The sequence below is a fragment of the Petaurus breviceps genome, unplaced genomic scaffold, assembly GCF_028583685.1.
Source record: "Petaurus breviceps papuanus isolate PSGF00001 unplaced genomic scaffold, PetGlider_PUasm1.0 91023, whole genome shotgun sequence".
In the NCBI taxonomy this organism is placed as follows: domain Eukaryota; kingdom Metazoa; phylum Chordata; class Mammalia; order Diprotodontia; family Petauridae; genus Petaurus; species Petaurus breviceps.
In genome coordinates, this window is record NW_027187398.1 from 7,779,597 (window position 1) to 7,797,143 (window position 17,547).

Genomic DNA, 17,547 nt, shown 5'->3' on the forward strand with positions numbered 1-17,547 from the left:
GCCCTCTCATTTTATAGATGGAGAAACTGAGGCCCAAGCAAGAAATGATTTACCCAAAGTCACACGGTAAGTTAATGGCACGAGGAGTTGACTCAGTTTTCCCGCCAGTCCTACCTTGCCTTTCATTGTGAAAAACTGGATCTGCCAGTTGGTCAAACGGCATTAATTACTGGTTTTCTGTGAGGCAGACACTGTGCTGAGTGCTAGGATTATCAGACCACAAGATTTGCAGCTGAAAGACAGCTTAGAGCCCAATCCCCTCACCTTACACAAAGCTCAGAGTGTTGGTAGAATGATAAATTTTGAATTAGAAGGAACCTTGTAAGACATAGGATCCAACCCCTGCATTTTGCACATGAAGAAACAAGGTCCAGAGAAATCAAAAGATTTGCCCAATGTCACAGAGGCAGTAAGAAGGGTGAAGGTCAGGACTCTGGTCCTTTCATTCCAAATCTACTCCTCTTTCTACCATAGCACACTGCCGGGCAGGCAGTGTTCAAGATCCATCCCTGTGACTTTTCATCTTTGTGACCTTGGGCAAGTCATTTCTGGGCCTCCTCAGTTTCCTCATCTGCAAATTGGGGGTAATAATAACACTTTTGCTTCCTATTTCACAGGTTTACTGTGAGGGTCAAACATAGTGTCAGAATAACCACACAATCTCATATAAATGGGAGGTGTCAGGGAGAGGGGGGAGATGGAGAGGGAGAAGGAGGGAAGCCCAAAGCCCACCCTGCAGGGGGATACAGATCATTTCCTTTACCCACGTTCTTACTTGTTTTATTTTGGCTTTTGATGCTGTAAAAGCTCAGCCAGCCAGGGTGTGTTGTCTTTCTGTTCTCCTTCCCTGTGAAGCATCCTGTTTCCTCTCTTCCTTTCCTCTGTAAGGTACTGTCTCTATCTCTCCGTCCTCCTCCTTCTCTTCTCCCATGACCCACCTTCACCCTACCTAGTTTTTTTTCTCTCTCCTGCACAATTCTCTTATGGAAAAGCAGCATTTTAGAGGGAACAGAACTTCAACTCAAGAGTCAAGAAGCCAGGACTCTTATACCAGGTTGGCCCCTCGGTAGACTTGGCAGTCAGCTTGGTATACTGGAAAGCACACTTTTGTCTAGTTGGTGCATCTCATGGATTCTCTCCAGACTTTCTCTACCATCCTCCAGAAACCTCTTTACCATGTAAGATGCACCTTCCACCCCAAAGGTGATGTCTCTGATCAGCGGCTCCTCCTACAATCTCCATTTTAAGGAGGAGGCCCGGACCAGTGCCAGCATCTGACTCTCTCAGGTAGTTTTTCCCATCCTTTTCAGCTTCTTTTAAGATGTTGTTTCCCTTCTGTTAGAATGTAAGCTCCTTGAGGACAGGGGCTCTGTCCTTCTTTATAGTTCTACCCCCAGTGCTTATCCCAGTGCCTGGTACACAGTAAGTGTTTAATAAATGCTCCTTGACTTGACTTGTACCTACACATGTTTGCATGTTGTTTCCCCCGTTGGAATGTGAGCTCCTTGAAGATAAGAACCCTATTTTTGCCTTTCTTTGTGGTCAGACACACTGGATGAAAAGCTCTTCATAAACTGTAAAGTGCTATATAAATACAAGCTATGATTATTTTTATTATTAATACTCCCTACTTTCTTGAAATACTCCACAATGGGTCAGCTAAAAGGTGCAGGCTTTGGCAGTATTGGCAATAATGACTATCAAAATTCCCCCTCAAATTAGGAGTCAAGTAGAATTGATTCTCCCACAGGCCTATTTTTTCTAATAGTAAATAGGTTGTAGAATTATGTTTTTTAACATACACAGTAACCTTTAATTTCTTCACTTGAATGACTAAACAAGCAGTTATTTGCTGGGAACCCATTGTTTTAAGAAGCTTAAATATAACAGCGCCAATGAAAGATCCAAAGGAGAAACTCAGGAAAAAACCCTCTCCATTTTCCCTCTTTTCATCTCCCTCCTTCTAGTTTCCACACTCCCAGAGAAAGCCCAGGCCTTAGAGCAATACAAGCTGGAAAGGTAGAGACTAATGCTTCTTGGAAAGATCTCCCTGTCCACCCACAGCCACTATCCTGAAAAAGTCGGCTCCAGATGGGTCCAGCGTAGACAGGAAGTGTCAGGGCTGAGACTTTGGGGCCAACTCCCTGCCTGAGATGAAAAATGGAACACTTCCTCCGTCTTTCCCAATCAGGGCAGGAGCAAAGGAAGAGAATGCACGGCCAAATGGACTCTGACATCTTCCCATAGTGATGTCCTCTCAATTCACTCCCAGGGCCAGTAGATTTGAATCAGCTGGCCCAACCCAAGCCTCCAAAGGAAAGAGATACATCTGGGCAGTGAGTTGTGCAAGTGAGTAGATTGATGAGGGCTTTCAGGACAAGGGAGAGTGATTTTTCTCATTAAAGTGAACAGGTCTGTTCAGACAAGATCCCTGTGCTGAGACTAATGTGAGTCTGTGGGAAGCTCTCCATGTTAGCATCCATAAGAAAGGTATAATTGTTGAAGAGATAGTAGCAAGGATAGCGGTGCTTCTAAGATTCCTCCTCCTCCTTCCTCCAAGATCTCAGCAGCTGTTACTTAGCCAGATGCTAAGTAATAAGTCATGCCCTTGCTCAAGAAACTTCAATGACTAGATACTGCTTCTAGGATAAACTATCAACTCCTCAGCTTGGTTTTTAAAGCCCCTTACAATCTACCTCCAGCTCCTTACAAAAAAATGCCCCCTCCATATACTCTACATCCAAACCAAACTGAACTGCTTGCTGTTTCCAAAATTTAGCACTAAGATCTCCCACCTCCATGCCTTTGCCTCATGTGTGTCCCTCCTGTAAATGTGTCATAAGTTTTCAGAGAGCTGGTTGTTAAACATTTGCCAGCACACTATTAAATTCAGTCCCCTCTACAACATATCTGATTTGTAGTCACCCAGCTTTTGCTTGAAGACTTCCAGGAAGGGAAAATTCATTATCTATTTCACCTCTGGAAAACTCTCGATGTTGGAAAGTTTTCCTTTATTAGCAAACCAAAATTGGCCTCTGCTCAACTTCCATTTATGGAAGCTAGGTGATGCCATAGTTCATAGAGCCCTGGGCCTGGAGTCAGCAAGATTTATCTTCCTGAGTTCAAATCTTTCCTTAGACACTTGCTAGTTGTGTGACCTTGGGCAAGTCACTTCACCCTGTTTGCCTCCGTTTGCTCATCTGTAAAATGAGCTGGAAAAAGAATGGCAAACCACTCCAATATCTTTGCCAAGAAAACCCCAAATGGGGTCACAGAGTCAGACATGACTGAAAAATGACTGAATAACAATTCCCCATCCATTACTTCTAGTTTTTCCCTTTAATCCCTTTCCTACATGATAGCTCTTGAGATACTTGAAGACAATTATCATGCTTTCCTTCCTTGTCCAAGCTAAATGTCCCTAGTACTTTCTAGGATTGGGGATGATTTTGGTTGGATCAGACAATTATGGATCACTTTTTTCACTGGGTCCATAAAAGGGAGCCCTGGGACCATACCATTGGAGAGAAGAAAGTAATACTTACACTTCTACCTCACAGGGTTGTGGCAGGTGGGAGGTGTTAATAGACTTAGATTCTGGAAGACCTGAGTTCAAATCTTACCTCAGACAGTCACTAGCTATATGACCCTGGGCAAGTCACTTAACCCTGTTTGTCTCAGTTTCCTCAGCTGTAAAATGAGGATAATAATAGTATCTACATATGTCCCAGGGTTGTTGTGAGGATCAAATCAGTTAACTTTTACAAAATGTCTTGCAAACCTTAAAGCACCATATTGCTGTTGTTGAATCATTTCAGTCATGTCTGACTCTCTATGACCCCTTTTGGGGTTTTCTTGGCAAAGGTACTGGAGTGGTTTGCCATTCCTTCTTAAGCTCATTTTACAGATGAGGAAACTGAGGCAAACAGAGGTTAAGTGACTTACCCAGGGTCACACAGCTAATAAATATCTGAGGCCAGATTTGAAGTCAGATCTTCCTGACTTCAGGACCAGTTCTCTATCCATTGTGCCATCTAGCTGCCCTAAAGCACCATACAGATGCTAACTATTAATAGCAGTAGTAGTAGTAGTAGTAGTAGTAGTAGTAGCAGTCATTGAATTTCTATTATTCCTTACTGTTCTAGCCTACCAGGGCTAATGAGGGGAACAGTGGGGAGAGGCCATAGACCCCATATCTCAATACTCCCAACCAAGTATACCTTATCTTCCAGTGGGGCCTGCTGAAGGAGGATTGCTGAAAACAGAGTACCCTATCTGGGCGAGCAAGACTCAACCACAAAGTGACCCCATAAACACAAGGCCAGAGCAATCAAATAAACCATAATTAGCAAACCCCCAAGAGAACAGAGAGCAATAAGCAATTGTACATCCCTACCCTTCTAATTGCGCCAAAACTACAATCCATATTTATCTGTTCAAAATCTTTTTTTTTTTTTGGTCTCAACTCTAGACCCATGATTATATTGGTTTTGAGAACTCTTAGTGAAAAAATTTCCCATACCAAAGCCTCTTGGCAACTGTTCTACAGGTTATAGTCTCACAGAGACTGGCCTAGATCACTGGTAGCTTACATGACTTGCCCAAGAGCAAACAACCAATATAAGACAAAGGCAGGATTTAAACCTAAGAGCTTCCAGACTCTCCTATCCAATAGCCTACAATTACCTTTCTGTTCTAACCCATGCTTCCTGACATTCACAGATGTTCTTGTTTGCAAAACTTCATATACATTGCCTCATTTGGAGCCCTATGAAATAGGTAAGGAAGATATTATGATTCCCATTTTCCAGGTAAGGAGACTGAGGTTGAGAAGTGACCTGCCCAAATTCACATAATAAGGGCAGAACCAGGATTTCAACCCAGATTAACTGAGCCTAAATCCAATGCCATTTCCATTGTATCACCTCCCTAGACACTGTGAGGATCATAAGCACAGAGGATCCCAAATCAACCAAACAGAAGTAAATACAAAAAAATCATTTCTTACTGGCTTGGGAACACTCTGTATGGTTCTTTTAGAGGACATTTGCCTTCGTAATTATTTTTTTCCTTCTTTATGTTTTAAATCGTATTTTATTTTTCCAATTATATATAAAAACAATTTTAAACATTTTTAAAATTTTGAGTTCCAAATTTTCTCCCTCCCTTAGCTCCCTTCTCCCTAAAAGAGCAAGCAATTTGACAAAGGTTCTATATGTGCAATCATGTAAAACGTATTCCTATATTAGTCATGTTGTAAAAAAAAAAAAAAAAAGAAATAGACCAAAAGAAAAAAATGTGAAAAATAAAGAAAGTGAAAATAGGGGCAGTTAGGTGGCACAGTGAATAGAGTACTGACCCTGGAGTTAGGAATATCTGAGTTCAAATCCAGCCTCAGACACTTGAAACTTAACTAGATGTGTGACCTTGGGCAAGTCACTTTAACTCCAATCATCTTGCCTTCCCTCCAAAAAAAAAAAAACCAAGACAAAATAGTATGCTTTGATCTACATTCAGACTCCCTTTGTTCTTTCTCTGGCTGTGGATACCATATGATTTCCTATGCACCATAGATTTAGGGTTTCAGAGATTTCAGATTTCAGAGAAAGGGTAGGTAGGATGCCATGGGCCAAAATTGTATAGGAAAAGTCAAATCGACCCAGGAGATATGGAAAAGCTCTTAGAAATAAAATTCTGAATCCATGAAGAAAAAATTTGGACAAGGAGGAAAAGAGGGAGTTTTCTGAAAAGGCTAATGTGGATGCCCAGGGAACACTTCAACCAATCTCGATTTGTTAAGTATGTGAACAGAAGATGGAAACAAGGAGAAATAATGAAGGCCGATACAAAACAGTGGTATCAACTTATAATGGTGTCAGGAGTGCTAACGCTCAACATTAACTGAGACTAGAGGGAGAGTTGAGCTGCTCAATTCTTATATTGCTTCTGTTTTTGCTGCCAAGAAAAATGATCTTTGGACTCTTACTGACAGAACAAAAAATACTTAATGAAGAATTGATGTTCAAGATAAGCAGGAAGATATTAAGAGAATACCAAGCTGAATCCGATGATGCCAGATGAACCACATCCATCCCACAGTGCTAAAAGAAGCAGCAGGTATAATTTCTAGGCCATTGTCATTGGTAAAAAAAAAAAAAAGATGGAACTAAAAACAACTGTTCCAATTTTCCAAAAAGGGAAGAATACAGAATTCACTAACTGAGCTTGACTTTGATTCACAGAAAAATTCCAGAACATATTAAAGGGATGGTTGTTGAACATCTAGCCAGCATGGTTTCATCAAGAATAGGTCAAGTTAGAATAACCTCATTTCCTTTTTAGTTCAGGATTCTAGACTGGTGGATCAGGAGAGAGCTTAGGAATAGCTTACCTAGATTTTAGCAAAACATTTGTCAAATGTCTCACTATTCTGGTAGAAAACATGGAGAGATGTGAGACAATGAGACATTTGAATGGACTTAGAACTCATTGAATGGCCACATCCAAAGAGTAGTTGTTAATGAGTCAATGTCCTATGGGAAGGGTGTTTTTACTGGTAGGTTCTGAAGATACACACTTAGGCATACAATAGTCAACATTTGATCAATGACTTAAATTAAAGGCAGAGATGGCATGCTTATCAATTTTCATGGTAAAACCAGGCTGGGAAGGAGAGCTAATATGCTGGCCCCAAACAAGTCTTCAAAGGCTGAAACAATGGTCCAAGTGTAAACAAGATCAATTTTTAATAGATATAAATGTACAGTCTCACATATGGGTTCAAGATGTTAGCCCCACAAGTAAAAAATGGAGGAGATGGGACAGCTAGCTGGCACAGTGAATAGAGCACTAGTCATGGAGTCAGGAGGACCTGAGTTTGGATCTGACCTTAGACATTTAACACTTACTAGCTGTGTGGCCTTGGGCAAATCACTTAATCCCAATTGCCCTACCTTCTCCCCTCCAAAAAGCAAAAAAAAAAAAAAAAAAAGGAGACACAGTGAGACAGCAGCTTGCCTAAAAAGTATCTGGCAGTTTAAATGCATCCCAAGCTTGATATGAGTCAAAAGGAGGCAATGAGGTGGTATGGAATAGAGCATTGGAACTGGAGTCAGAATGACAAGTTCAAATCCAGCCTTAGACATTTACTAGCTGTGTGATCGTGGGCAAAACACTTAACCGCTTTCTGCCTCAGTTTCCTCAAGTGTAAAATGGAGTTAATAACATCTCCCAGGTGCTATTAGCTATCTCCCAGGGTTAGTTGAGGATCAAATGAGATAATATTTTTAAAGTGCTCAACATAGTACCTGGAATCTAGTAGGCACTTAATAAATGCTTATTCCCTTCCCCCAATATGGTAGCCAAAAGCAATTTTAGGCTTCATTAAGAGAGACAAAGTACTGAGCACCAGGGAGGTGAGGGACAGGTCGTACTGTGTTCTCCTCTCATCAGATCACATCCAAAGTATTATGCCTAGTTCATTTTAGAAAGACCATTGACAACCAGGAGTGCATCGAGAGAAGGACATCCAGGAGCATAAAAGGCTTGGAGATCATGTTCCATCAATAGGAGTCACTAGGGACATTTTTCTTGGACAAGGGACAAAAGCCTGATAGCTGCCATCAAGTATCTCAAGAACTGTCACGTCAAAAAGGGATTCGAGGGAAGAACAAGGGTGGGATTTTGTTCAGTCGTGTCTGACTCTCCATGACTCCATTTGGAGTTTTCTTGACAAAGATCCTGGAGTGATTTGCCATTTCCTTTTCCACATCATTTTACAGATGAGGAAACTGAGGCAAACAGGATGAGGTGACTTGCCCAGGGTCACGCAGCTAGGAAGTTTCTAAGGAAAGATTTGAACTGAGGAAGATGACTCTTGCCGACTCCAGGCCCAAAGCTCTATGCACTATGGTGCCACCTAGCAGGCCTAAATGAAAGTTGAGCAGTGGCCCATTTATGCTTGCTAATAAGTGAAAACTTCCCACCATTGAGAGTTTTCCAAAGGTGAAATAGAGAGTTAAGGGGGCGGCCAGGTGGCGCAGTGAGTAAGAGCACCAGCCCCTGCGTCAGGAGACCCACGATCAGTTCTGGCCTCAGATACTTGGCACCCACACAAAATAATTGGCCGTGTAACCTTAAGCAAGTTACTTAACCCCAACTGCTTAAAAAAAAAAAAAGAAATAGAGAGTTAATGGGTTTCCCTTTCCTGGGGATCTTCAAGCAAAAGCTGGGTGACTACAATTCAGATATGTTGTAGAGGGGACTAGACTCAATAGTGTGTGGTGGCAAATGTTTAACACCCAGCCCTCTGAAAACTTATGACACATCTTTAAGTTTCTTCTACATTATTAGCATTTTCTCCATCACTTTCTTAAGTCTAGACAACCAACAAAACAATAAATCGAGACTTGATTTGTAGCATTTGCCAACTTTCCAAATGTAAATATTCCCTCTAAAAATTTAACAATCAGCTCTCTCAAGCTATTAGGAACTGGTTCCAGAACAACCCTTTTTGTAACAAATGGCCTCTAGAATACCTTCTAATATTCTGTGTTTCCTAGTAGAATAATATCAATTCCTTGAGAAAAGAAATTGTTTTCCCCCAGTGCCTAATACTTTGAAAATAGTAGGCATTTAATAAATGCTTGTCAAATTGTATTACATAAAGCTAATGGGGTATTACACTTAGTTCCCAGTCTCTGAGCACTACCAACTGGTGGTGAGAGAAGGTGCCCCAGAAGCGTCTTAGACGGCACAGGGTAATTGGTTTTTAAGATGGGACACAAATTAGACAAATCAGATAATCCACACAGAAACAACCATGTGTTAGTTAACTATGGGAGAGTCACTGAATGTGAGAATGCCTCAAGTACTAATCTCTCGGGGAGATTCATTGGGAGGGACAGAATCACAAAATCTCTGAACTAGAAGGAACCTCAGAGGTCGGTTTGTCCACACACAAACCTGATTAGGAATCCCCTCCACAATATCGCCCTTGACAAATAGCCCTATGACCTCTTCCTGAAGACCTCCGGGACTGGGAACCCTTCTACATACACTGAAGCAATCTTTGGGCCAGCTGTCATTGTTAGGAAACTCTTTCTTATTCAGACTCAAAAATATCTTCTCTATCATTTCACAGAACCATAGATTTAATGTTGGAAGAAACTTCAAACTAAGTCCATCCTTCTCATTTTACAAATGAGGAAACTGAGGCACAAGTCCAAGTGAATTACCCAAGCTTGCATAGGCATAAGTAACAGGCCTAGAATTTGAACACAGTTCCCCTGACTTAAATTTGCAGCTCTTTCCATTAATCCATGCCCTTCACTCTTGGTTAATCATTCTTCCACTTGACAGCTTTTCCAATATTTGAAGGCAGCTCTCATTCTCCCTCTGTATCCCACTCCCAAGCCAGACACATACCCTGTCTTCTCTTCTCCAAAACATCCCCAGTCCACTCAACCAATCCTCCCCGGGCTTTCTTTCTGGTCCTCTCACTATCCCAATTACTTTCCTTTAGAGGGGTTTCCACTTTGTCAGTATCCTTCCCACAAGGGGATTGCTTAGACCTGAACAAAAGACCATAGCTATAATCCAACCAGGCCAGATATACCCAACCAAATCTCAATTCAGTGATTCTGCTGTCACTCTGTGACTTTTTTGGATTTCTGAGGTAAACATGGTAGATATGGGGGAGACTTTGCTGGAGAGAAGGGCAAAGGGGTCCTGTTTATGCTTGTCCTCCAATTTCTAGAAGCCTTTATGACGCCCTCACCAGTGGCACTGTTTCAGACAGCAGGGTGAGCACCCAAAAGCTGCCAATCCCAGGTTCTGAGAGTCACAGACACATACCATGGCTTTAATGGCTGATCCTGGCTGCCTACAGTCTTCAGATGGGACAGGTGTGCCTCAGAGGCCACTGCCAGTAGACCAATGACTAAACTCCTGTTCCCCTACATGGGCAAGGGTAGATCAGAACCACCAAAGACACAGGTCAGGATGACGGGCACTGAAATCGCTGAAAATGGTCCAGTTTCCCATGTTCTATTTGCCTATTTATCTCCTGTAATTTGTCTAGTATTTCCTGAAAGGTCACTGGTTGGTGATTTCAATATTGTAGAATTTGTATAGATGCTTTAAGAGAAATGTACAAATTTCACAGGTTTATGTAGGCTTAAAGGTAATATATTTTATTGAGAGTTTCTATTCTGAGTGCACTTTGGATAGGGTTTGGGGCCCAATTGACTGGAGATCAAAAATGCTTTTATGCTATTAAAAGGTTTGCTGTTTGGGATTAAAACACAAAATCAAAGGTGCTTGCATAGGTTTGGTTGGTAACCAAAAAAAAGTGTTTTTCATTTCAGAAGCTAAACAGGGACAGACCTAGCAACAGGGAGGCTTTCTGGGAATACTGAATGCTTAGAAGAGACAGCTTAGTTGAGTGCAACACGACCAAAATAGGGAAGGAAACTGGGTTTTTCATTCCTGTAACTGCTGTCAATTAGCTTATTAGATGCATAGTATAAATGAGAATGTTTAGAGCTGAAAGGTGCTTTAGCAGCCAAGCCTAATCCAAGTCTCCCATTTAAATTTTTTTTTATTTTTTTTTTGTACGAGGTAATGCAAGGCAATTGGGATTAAGTGACTTGCCCAAAGTCACACAGCTAGTTAAACATCATATGTCTGGGTCCGGATTTGAACTCAGGTTCTCCTGACTCCAGGGCTGGTGCTCTATTCACTTTGCCACCTAGCTGCCCCAAGCCTCCCCTTTTACAAATGAAGAAAGTGAAGCCTAGAGAGTCACTTGCACAAGGTCACATAATTACTAAGTACCTGAGGTCAGATTTAAGCATTGGCAGAGATGGGATTTGAACACAACTCCTCTGACTCAAAACCTCTTTCCCCTTCATCTGTAAGAACCCTCCTTGCTAGAACATTCCATGATTAATCTTGCTGTTGCTTTTCCAGACCTGGTATTTAATTGGGATAGGGAACTCCCAATAAGGAAACTCCTCCCATCAGTGCATACTAGCAACTGTCTTAAATAATAATGGCTAATAATAGCTAACATTTAGATAGCTCTTACTATGTGCCTGCCACTGTGCTAAGTACTATGATAATATTTATAGCTAACATTTATATAGCACTTACTATGTTCCAGCCACTGTGCTAAGTATCATCATCATCATCACCATAGCTAACATTTATATAGCGCCTACTGTATGCCAGGCACAGCAATAATAATAGCTAATATTTGTAGAATACGTACTATGTGCCAGGCACTGTGCTAAGCATCATCATCATCATCATAGCTAACATTTAGATAGCTCTTACTATGTGCCAGCCACTGTGCTAAGTACTATGATAATATTTATAGCTAACATTTATATAGTACTTACTATGTGCCAGGCATTGTGCTAAGCATCATCATCATAGCTAACATTTATATAGCGCCTACTGTATGCCAGGCACAGCAATAATAAGAGCTAACATTTGTAGAATACTTACTGTGTTCCAAGCACTGTGCTAAGTACGATAGTAATAAGAATTAATAATGACGATCATAATGATAGCCTGACGTTTATATCGTGCTTCCTATGTGCCAGGCACTGTGCTAAGTACTTTACAAATATTATTCCACTTGATTATCACAACAAACCTTGGGCAAACAAACCTTACTATTATGATCCCCATTTTATAGATGGGGAAACAGAGGCAAACAGAGGTCAAGTGACCCGTCCAGGGTCACACAGCTGGTAAGAGCCTGACTGTAGGGCAGGTGCTCTATCCACTGCACCACCTAGCTGCCCTCTCTTCCTGATAAGGCAGCCTAAAGAACTATTAATAAATGTCTTCCCATCTTCTGAGGGAGACCCAAGAGCTAAGGGGGCAGCACCCTGCTCGGGAAGACCTTCATCTTTCAATATTTAAACATGAGTCTGTGAGGTTGCCGTGCTGTAGGGGAACTTAGGCAGAAAGGACTCAGACTCATAAGGGCTCAAATCTCCTTTCTGCCAAGTCTGAACTGTGTGACCTTGGGCAAGTCACTTAGGAGACTGAACCTCAGCTTCTCATGTATAAAATAGCCCCTGCATCAGAAGGTCATTGTGAAGACCAAATGAGATAACAACGGAAATTGTACATCAAATCTTAAAGCCCGGAGGTAGCTGGGTGGCACAGTAAATAGTTAAAAACACAGCAAAAACTTCTGGAGTCAGGAGGACCTGAGTTCAAATCCAGCCTCAGACACATGACACTTAACTAGCTGTGTGACCTTGGGCAAGTCACAATCCCAATTGCCCTGCCTTACCCCCTCCAAAAAAAAATAAAAATAATAAAAATTTTAAAAATCTCAAAAACCTCTGTAAATGTGACCTGTCATTATTTCATGTCACCTCTGATATTTACTAGGAATCTAGATATGATAATAGGAACTTCATAGGTCAACCCCTTCATCTGAAGCCCAGAGAGGTTAAGGGGCTTGCCTGGGATCACACAGCTAATAAATATCTGAGGTGGGACTCACCCTTCCTGACTCCCTGACTCCATGTCTCTAGTGTTCTATTCATTATGCCACAACCTCTATATTTGTGTAAGCATACACAGATCATTTAATCTCTCTGAAATCTCAGTTTCCTCATCTCTGAAATGGACAAAATAATGACTGCCTCACCAGCTTGTTTTGAAAGCTAGGTGTCATAGTGAATGGAATGCTGGGCTTGGAATTGGGAAGACTCATCTTCCTGAGTTCAAATCTGGCTTCAGACATTTACTAGCTGTGTGACCCTGGGCAAGTCACTTAACCCCATTTGCCTCAGTTTCCTCAACTGTAAAACGAGCTGGCAAACCACTCCAGTATCTTTACCAAGAAAACTTCAAATGAGGTCACAAAGACTAAGACACAACTGAAAAATGACTAAATTAAAACATAAAGTGATTTGCAAACTTTAACATACTATATAAATGTCATTTATCATAAATAAAATAATAGTATCTAGTATTCATTTAGCACTTTAGGGCTTGCAAAGTATTTTATAAATATCTCATTTTATCCTCACAATAATCCTGGAAGATGGGTGCTATTATCTTCATTTTACAGAATGGGAAACTGAGGCTGAGAAAAGTTTGGTGATTTGCCCAGGGTTACACAGCTAAGAAAAGTCTGAAGCTGGATTTGAACTTGGATCTTTTTGACTCCTGGCCCAGCACTCCATCCCCTGCACCACCTATTTGCCTATAAATCTAATTAATCCTATGAACTGCTTGCTGTCCTCCCATAAATGCCTAAGCATTTAATAAGTATTTGTTTGTTTTTCCAATTCAACAAATGTTTGTTAGCCACCATTTTCAAAGAACCAGGGATCCAACAGATCACAATAACCTTAAATAACCTTACAATCTGGGGTGGCTAGGTGGCACAGTGAACAGAGCACTAGCCCTGGATTCAGAAGGACCTGAGTTCAAATCCTGCCTCAGACACTTGACACACTAGCCATGTGACCTTGGGCAAGTCACTTAACCCCATTTACCCTGCCTTCCCCCCCTCCAAAAAGAGGGGGGAAAAAGAATCTTACAATCTAGTTGGGGGCTAAGGCAAATACATAAATAGGTATGATACGAGTTATAAAGTTTTAATAAATGTTTGTTGAATTAAATTGAATTGAATTAAGCATGACAAACAATCCCAAAGTGCTTCCCAAATGCTGAAAAAAAAATCGCTTCTCTCCCAGCCACAGGACTGCCATAAACCTCTCCAAATTCAAGCAAGTATGGGTCTTGGTTGTCTCACCTTCAAAAGGAGGGATTCTGAATGAGGACCCCGAGTTTACTCTTTTACCATAAATCTATGATCGATGCTCACTTTGGATGTTCCTTTTCCACCCCTGTCTGCTCCCATGCCCCCTGAGCCCATTATGGAAGAGGAGGGTCCTGCTCATGCCCTTTCACTCCACCATGTTCAGCTCTTGTGACCAGCCACCTTCCTGGGTGCCAGAGACTGCAGACTGCTGTCATACAGGTCCCTGGGACCCAGCCAGCTACAGCAGCAACCGAGGCAAACCCTTTATCCTGCCAGATTTTCCCTGAAGCTAAAGGAAAGTCCCTCTTTGAACAGACAGGCTCATAGCCAACCCTTCCCTTCTGGTTCAGCACATGGGATGGATAAGAGAAGTGAACTCACTCCAGAGCTAACTCTGAAGTTCCCAGATAGCTATAATCTATATCATATAAATAGATCATATAAAATATGATCTGGAATCAGAGGGACTGGGTTCAGATTCTGCTTCTGTCACTCATTCCTTGTGTGCCTGTGGGTAGCTTACTTAAGTCATCTCTCTCAGCCTTGGTTTCCTCATCTATAAAAGGAGGAGGCTGGACTAAATGGCCTGGAAGGTCCCTTCTGTGGTCCTGTGTGCCTGTGGGAAATGGTAACCATAGTTATTTCTGAAGTGTACAGTCTTTTCTATTTAAGTAGTTTAAATAGGTTTTATTTAAATAGTTCTTTTTGAAATGGACAGTATTTTTCTGGCTCGGTGGATAAAGCAACGGGCCTGGAGTCAGAAAGACCTGGATTCAAACACAGCCTCAGAAGCTTACTAGCTGTGTGACCTTGTTTGCCTCAGTCTCCTCATCTGTAAAACAAGCTGGAGAAGGAAATGGCAAACCACCGCAGTATCTGTACCAAGAAGACCCCAAGATGGGATCCTGAAGAATCATACATGACTGAAAACAACCCAACAAGAACTACAGCAACAAATAGCCTTTTCCCTTATAAATGCCCCCAAGACTCTAAGGCATGTAGAGATCAGAATAAAAAAGGAAAGGAGAAGTGGGCATTAAGAGGGCCACAAGTCCCCTGGAACAATGCCAAGAGGACAGTGACCCAAGAAGCTGACTGAGGGGTAGTCTTTACAGGGTCCCATCTCCTGACCCAACTATAAGGTCCATGACGGCAAAGGCTCAATCTCACTTAAACCTTGGTGCTATAAGCACAGCGTTCTGCACATACCAAGCATTTAATAATGTCTGTTAAACAGAATCATATTATCTATAGTATATGAGGCATATGAGGCAGGTAGAGTAGTGCAGTGGCTAGTGCACTGGGCCTGGTATCAGATCCTACCTTACACTTACTAGATGTGTGACCCTAGGCAAGTCACTAAACCAACCTCTGCCTCAGTTTCCCAATCTGTAAAATGGGGATAATATTTCCCAAGGTTGTGGATGAGGATCAAACGAGACAATATTTGTAAAATGCTTTATAAACTTTAAAATTTTATCCAGGGTTTCCCAAAAGACTACCTATATAAATCCTAGCTACAACCATTAACATCATTGTATTATTTGCCCTTAAATACCTATATTGCTACCAATGAGGATTATAAAACACAGAGATGGTGAGTGTCTTAACCAATAAAGCACAGCTGGTATTTGAGCCAATATGGCCCAGTGATGTGAACAAGGACCCCAAGTCCCACACTCCTAGCACACGATGATCCCCACAGACCTACTACATCCCCTGAAAAATCTTGCTTACAAAAAAGTCTTGGAAGCCCCAATATCAGCTTCAGGGCTGGTACGTGTTCTTTACTGAAAGAGGAGGGCTCCTCTGAGAGCCTAACTGGGTGAGGAAAGCAGGGCCTACATGAGAACCTGTGACTGAGTGTCTGAGGGGGCTGGGAGGAGTGAGGGAAGGAGAGAGAGGGAGGAAGGGAGAGGGGGAGGGAAGGAGGGAGGAGCTCTCTCCTGGAAACAGAGTCAGCGATCTAAAAGCTAAGATCTAAAGGCGGCTGCTTCCCCAGCTGCCAGAGAAGGGGGGCCGGAGAGAAGACAAGCTCTCAAAGTAATTTAATCAGCAGGTTCTGGTCTTCCTGAAATGACAATTCAATTTAAATTCTCTCTAGAACAAAGCCCTGAGGTGGCAGAGGAAAGATTGTGAGTGAGCACGTGTAGGTGTGTGTACGCGTGTGGGTGAATGAGAGTACAAGCACACGTGTGTGCAGAGCATGAGCATGCATGGGAAAAGAAAGTCTTTCATCCAAAAAGGGCTCAGAGGAGTGAATCCAGCCTGGTTTAAGGAGATAAACCATCAGGAGGTATTTCTTCTCTGAAGCATTACCACCCATCCCCAGCATAAACATAAGCACAGACCGTCAGAGGGACACTGTGGTCTAGTGGATGGAGGGCTGGACTTCAGAGTCAGAGAAGGCCTAGGTCTGACCATGAGTGAATCACCTACCCTCTCAGCCTCAGTTTCCTGATCTGTAAAATAGAAGTTCAATTCAACAAACATTTATAAGTACCCTCTATATGCAAAGCACTGTGCTGAGAACCCCCCCCCAAAAAAATAAATATATATATGTGCAAAAATAGTCTCTGCCTTCAAGGAGTTCACATTCTAATGGGGAAGCTAGCATGTAAAATAAATAACCAGTTTCATACAAGATGCATTGATCTCCTCTCTTTATAGATCTTGTCTCCTTTTTGGGTTTTCATGACACTGCCTATCCTGGTTGTCCAGTATCTCTAACTGTCCTCAATCCCGGTAGCAAGATCTTCATCTAAATCACTAGTTACTATGCGTGTCCCCTAAGGCTGTCCTGGGCCTTCTCTTTTCCCACTATTCTATCTCATTTGATGATCTCAGCAATTTGCATCTCTGTGAAGACAGATCTTTACTTGTCCAAAAGCACAAAAGAGGGAGATCTAGCTTCTGTTGTGGTTGAGGAAGGAGCAGCAGGCCAGCTTGACTGAGAGAAAAATGCAAGAAGACAAATACAATGAAATAGGATGAGAAAGAAAGTAGGTGGGAGTCAGATTGTGAAAAGTGTCAAATGCCCTGTTGATGCATTTGTATTTTATCTCAGAAACAATAGGGAGGTATTGAAGATTTTTGAGGGGAGAGTTGACTCAGTTGGGCACAGTTATGTGGAGGAGAGAGCCTAGAGGCATGGATACCAGTTATACTGTTGGAATAGTCCCTGAGAGAGGTGGTGAGGATATGAATTAGGGTAGAGTATGTGTGAATGAAGAGAAGGGCGTGGATTAAGAGGTGTTTGGAGGTGGAGCAGACAAGACTTGCTTGGCTTGATAACTGATTAGCCATAGGGACAGGTATTAAAGGGGAAGGAAGAGCAGCCAATGATTCCCAGATCTTGAACTTGGGTACCTAGAAGAACAGTGATATCATCAAAATGGAAATGGGGAACTTTGGAAGAGAGACATTTGGGGAGAAATAGAATAAGCTTTATTTTGGATTTGTTGTGTAAGAGATGTCTCGAGGTAGTTAGGGGGGCTGCTGATCTAGCATAAGTTTGGGGAAAAGATTAGGGCTGGCTACATAGATTGGAGAGTTGTCTTTTGCCTATATCACAGGGCTGTTGTGATATTCAAATGCAATAATGTGCTACAAAGTACTTTTCCATTTTAAAAAGTATTATATAAATATAAATTTTTAGTATTAAAGCTGGACAGGACCTTTGAGATCATTAATATCCATGCCCCTCATTTTGCCCCTCACTCACATAGAGATGAAGGAACTGAGAC

General features: G+C 41.9%; 1 protein-coding gene across 3 annotated transcripts in view; it reads right to left on the reverse strand.

Moving 5' to 3' along the window:
• The window catches only part of KCNN3 (potassium calcium-activated channel subfamily N member 3), a 306,058-nt gene that overhangs the window by 244,783 nt on the left and 43,728 nt on the right, over positions 1-17,547 (reverse strand). Inside the window, exon 1 of one of the 3 annotated variants that reach the window (XM_069078249.1) lies at positions 15,539-15,660. The exons of the other annotated variants lie outside the window; for them this stretch is intronic. The gene's annotated coding sequence lies outside the window, so the exon portion shown is untranslated. Of the gene's footprint in view, positions 1-15,538; positions 15,661-17,547 lie in introns of those variants that run through there. 3 annotated transcript variants of the gene reach the window in all.